At 44.0% G+C, this 4,491-nt stretch overlaps 1 pseudogene; it reads right to left on the bottom strand.

Annotated features, from left to right (window-relative positions):
* Positions 1–2,245: 2,245 nt before the first annotated feature.
* LOC101571949 overlaps positions 2,246–4,491 on the bottom strand; it is a 6,258-nt pseudogene continuing 4,012 nt past the window's right edge.

Below are 4,491 nucleotides of genomic sequence, written 5' to 3'. Positions count from 1 at the left end.
AAAGGCACAGAACTGCTGATGGATGACATGGTGTGGGGCATCACATGGCCAGGCAGGGCAAGCACTCCAGGGAGAGCTTGCTTTATAACAAAATCATTTCCTGAACAACCCATTAATCCACTCATAAGGGTAGAGCCCCAAACCCAGTCACTTCCCAGAAGTCCTGCCTCCAAATATTATTAGCCTATGAATTTAGGAATTAATCTTTTAACACATAAAAATTTGAGAGACTTCTCAAACATCATGCATATTGAACACAGAATCAGAGTGAATGGAGTTGATAATTTTATGACAACTGCTATTGTTTTTGAAGTCAAAACTCAGCTGCATTATCCCACCTGTAGTTTAATATATGATTTGAAAATGTGGTAATGTTCTAAATTAGCACTTCCCATGTGTGTCCTGGAATATGATAATTGTACAAATGGGAACCATTTCTTAGTTTATCCAGTATCTATTTCATGCCTGGGATACAGCTAGGTGTTGTGGATACAAACATAGAGGATAGGCAGGGTAATGTAGTAATTAAATACGTTCTGGAGCCAGGTTGTCTAGTTTCAGATTCCAACTCTGCCTCTAACTCGTTTTGCAAGTTGCTTAGCCACTTTGTGCCTCAATGTCTTCACGTGGAAAAGCGCAACGATCATTGCACCTACCTGACAAAGGTCATAGGAAATGGGTAGGGATCCGCTGGTCTTACTGCAAAAAGTTCTACTTGGGGAGACATGGCGGCAGGAATGAGATAGATGAGAAGACAAAAGCTGGGCTAGGTGGTCGCTAGTCCACCTGATGGGCAAGACTAACTCCACACACAACAAAACGATCTTTATACTTTTGCAAAGTTAGTAAGTAATACCTGACACAAGGTTGCCTGGTGACTAATAGCTGGCCTGAACCAGACAGGATGTTTTTCTCAGGACTGAGGTAGCTTGTTCGCTTAAGGCACTGAGGCCCAGACCCACCTACACATATTTGATCAATTCCTGTTTTCCTGCAGCTTCCAACAGAAACTAACACTGGTGCAAAAGCAGAGAGCACTCACTGGCACATTGTATGTGTTTTGTAAATTTTGTCATATAAATAGGAGGTTTGATCAGAATATATAGTGAATGCTTATTTATTTATTTTTTCTCTGATACAAATGCACACAGAGTTAGTTTATTAATGACTACATTTGGAAGTCAGCCATCTGGTCCAGTACTGAAAATAGCAAGCTGTCTAATACAGAAGCAGAGGGGAATGCCACAGTGTACAGAAGTGCAGCTTACCTGTAGCCCTCACACAATTATGCAGTAAATGCTATTTTTACCTAATCAAGGCACACTACTTGTTCTAAGATATAGGCTGTGCTACCCCACTGAAGAAGCAAAAGAGGAAGTTGCATTCCTGCATCTGATTTAAAGTCAAGGGAAACCATTAAGGTTCTTCCCAATCTACACTGTTTTGACACAGTGTATGTATCACTTAGCAGTTGCAATGCTAACAAGCAGCTAATGTTTACCCAAAACCAAAAAAAGTTAGGGTAAGAGGCTAGATAACCTTTCAGTTTAGACCAGACTTCCCCTTAAGTAGGCAGGCACCGATGCTAAAAGGCTTTGCACAGGCTTAGAAGGCAACACACTTTTAAAAGACATAAAACTGCCAAACTGTCTTACACTCACCATGTGTTTTTTCGATTCCCTCCCCAATCTAAGTAACCAAGTAAAGCTACAGTTAAAACTGTTTTCTGAAACAATACTGGTTTAGAAGTTTAAAACCCTTTTCTGCTTTGGTGAGTGGTTAAAATAGGTCATTAATTTAACCCCTTGAAAGGTTTTATATCAAAGCTCTTAATTCATAGGCAAAAAACCAAAACCTCAAGAAGTTATTTTTTAAATAGGAGAAAGATTTTAACAAATACTGCTGAACAAAAATATATAGTCTTTACTCTAGGTAATATATCCTCTATGAAGACAAACAAACTGTTTATAAATATATGCACTAAAGACCAGATTCTTTTAACCAGCTCTTGGGCAGCTTAACCAAAAAGTATGAATTTGTGGTTCATTTCAGAATCCCAAACTGCATCTTTCCTTTTCTAATCAGTCCACTACAAATTTGTCTTAGATGCAATCAACCCAAAAAAACCCCAAAACTTTTACTCTAGCAGCTGCTGCCAATAAGCTGGAACTCGATGTCCCATGTCCAAGAAGCATGTGCCAATGAAATGCTTTCTTCACCCTTACTATCTAGAAACCCTGAAATCTTACTTTCCTTTCAGATATGAGTTCAGGTACAGTTCAATATACCTATGGTGTACGTGGGACTGGTCCTTGCACATCGCCGCCGCAGCCTCCTCGTGGCTGTCAAAGTGCACGTCAGCCTCGCCAGGGGCCTTCCCCTTAGAGCTGTACTATGGTGATCTGATCAGGCTTCAGTGGCACAAAAAAATGTATGATGTCCTGCATGTTAGCATGGAAAGGCAGGCCTCTCAAGTGTACAACATGTGAGGAGGGTGTGGCTCCAAAGTTAGCAGCCTCTGGAAACTTCTCTGGCACCTCCTTTGGCAACTGTATCTCCTTCTCACTTTCAAAAGTTGTCACAGGTTCAATATCCTCATTTACTTCGTGTTCTTCAAAGACAACATCAGGCTCAGTCATATACTTGGCAGTAGGAGAAGATGCCATTTTCTTTCCCTTACGAGAGCCAACATGTGTTCGAACTTCAGTCCTTCTGCTTGGAAATATCTCTATGTACTTGTTCCCAGTCTCCTCCCTGTGTTTCATCAGGGCCTGGCTGGCCATCTCTGGCTCTTCAAACTCCACGTGGGCTTCCCCCATTTTCCTTCTGCCCCTGCAGTCCATCACAAAAGTGATGTCCACTATATTCAGTCCTGCAAAGAAGTCTACAATGTCCTTCTCATTGCAACTATATGGAAGTCCCCTCAGCCGAACCACACCATCATTCACTGGCAGGGAGGCTTTGACCTGCAGGCTCTTCATTAAGGCATCCACATCTTCGTTGTTTATCTCATATACCTCTACCTGCCGCCGGCCTACGCACATGTGGTGCTTCTCCAGGGCCTTCTGCACGTCCTGCTCCGACTCCATCTCAATCAGGGCACCACCCCGGCGCATCCCATCTCTGTTTAAGAGAAAATGCACTCCATTTTCCCTGTTGTGGATTCTGCAGTCTGAGAAAAAAGTTAAGTACATCTTCTACAGTACATGCCCAGGGAAGCCCTTGAGTACGAATGAGGTACACATCATCCACTTCCTCTCCTAACTTAGATGGGGCCAATTCATACTCTTAAAGTGGCAGGAGGTCTTCCAGGTAGGTGGTTTTAGACTCCCGGCCGTAGCCCGCGGCGGCCACCAGGGACTGCGGCTGCAGCGGGGCTGGGTAACAAGCAGCTGCGGTGGGCGCGGGTCCCGCCAGCCTCCCGGCGCTCACGGGCCTGGCGTCGGGCCGCGCGTCTGCTATAGTGAATGTTTAAACGTAAAATATTTATTAGAGCAAAACGCACATTGTCCTCTTTGAACACACTCACCGCGTCGTTCTTGACACTTTCTGCCCCAGTTCTGGAAAGTGCCTTTTGCGTCTTTATGAGGTGTGATCGAAACAGTGGCTGCTGCTGCTGAGTGCCATCCAGTGCAAAGGCAGGCTAGTAGGAGCACTGTGGCGTGTCCTCATCCACCTCGCTCATGGGACCAGGCACCACGCAACTTCTGCCTCTTCCTCAAAGTTCAAAATGCCCATGAAATGTAAATGTTTTGGACAGACTCAGTGCATCAATCCAGCCATCACAGTGCAAATGAAGACACTCATGAAAGAGGACACCCAGAGTTGCTTCAGCAAGTTACAAGAATGATGGGACAAGTATGCTCAAAGTGGGGGGAATATTTTAAGAAAATATTAATGACAATGTCTTTTATTGTAAGAAATTTAAAGAAAGAAAATCTAAACATTCACACTAATTTCCAGTCACACCTTGTGTACCAGTCCTGGTCTTTCAGAAGCTCACATAAGGCTGACAGGCATGGAAGGACATTTCAGTATGGTGCAGTGCACAGCAAAGAAGGCTCTGCTGCTGGCCCACTTGAAGGGCTGGGGCAGGGCCTAGTGGCATCTCTGGGGTGGGTGGCATGTCTTTGCCAGGTACAGCTTCCCCTCAGAACCACAGTGGAGAAAAGCCAATGAGTCTTTAGCCTCCCTTTTTTGGGCTGCTACTATGAAAATAACCTCCATTACTATAGCATATAATTATCACAAATGGTTTTCAAAAACCTTGCCGTGAAATGCAAATGACAGTGAAACTTGTTTAGAGGACCGCCTGTCTGAACTTTATAGCATGCATGTAGGAAGCTCTTTATGGGAAATAGGATTGGGCAAGTCTTGTGCTGTTAGAAGCCTTGGGTGGGGCATCTGTGAAACCCGTGTAGCAATAACCTCATATGCAGGGTAAGCCTAGCTTGGGTTAAAAACTAAAAGTCCTACTTCCCGGGAACCCCC

This window comes from Octodon degus, unplaced genomic scaffold (genome assembly GCF_000260255.1).
Source record: "Octodon degus isolate 3935 unplaced genomic scaffold, OctDeg1.0 scaffold00019, whole genome shotgun sequence".
NCBI lineage: Eukaryota > Metazoa > Chordata > Mammalia > Rodentia > Octodontidae > Octodon > Octodon degus.
Note: the sequence above shows the minus strand (reverse complement) of the source record. Positions and strands in the feature narration are given on the sequence as shown.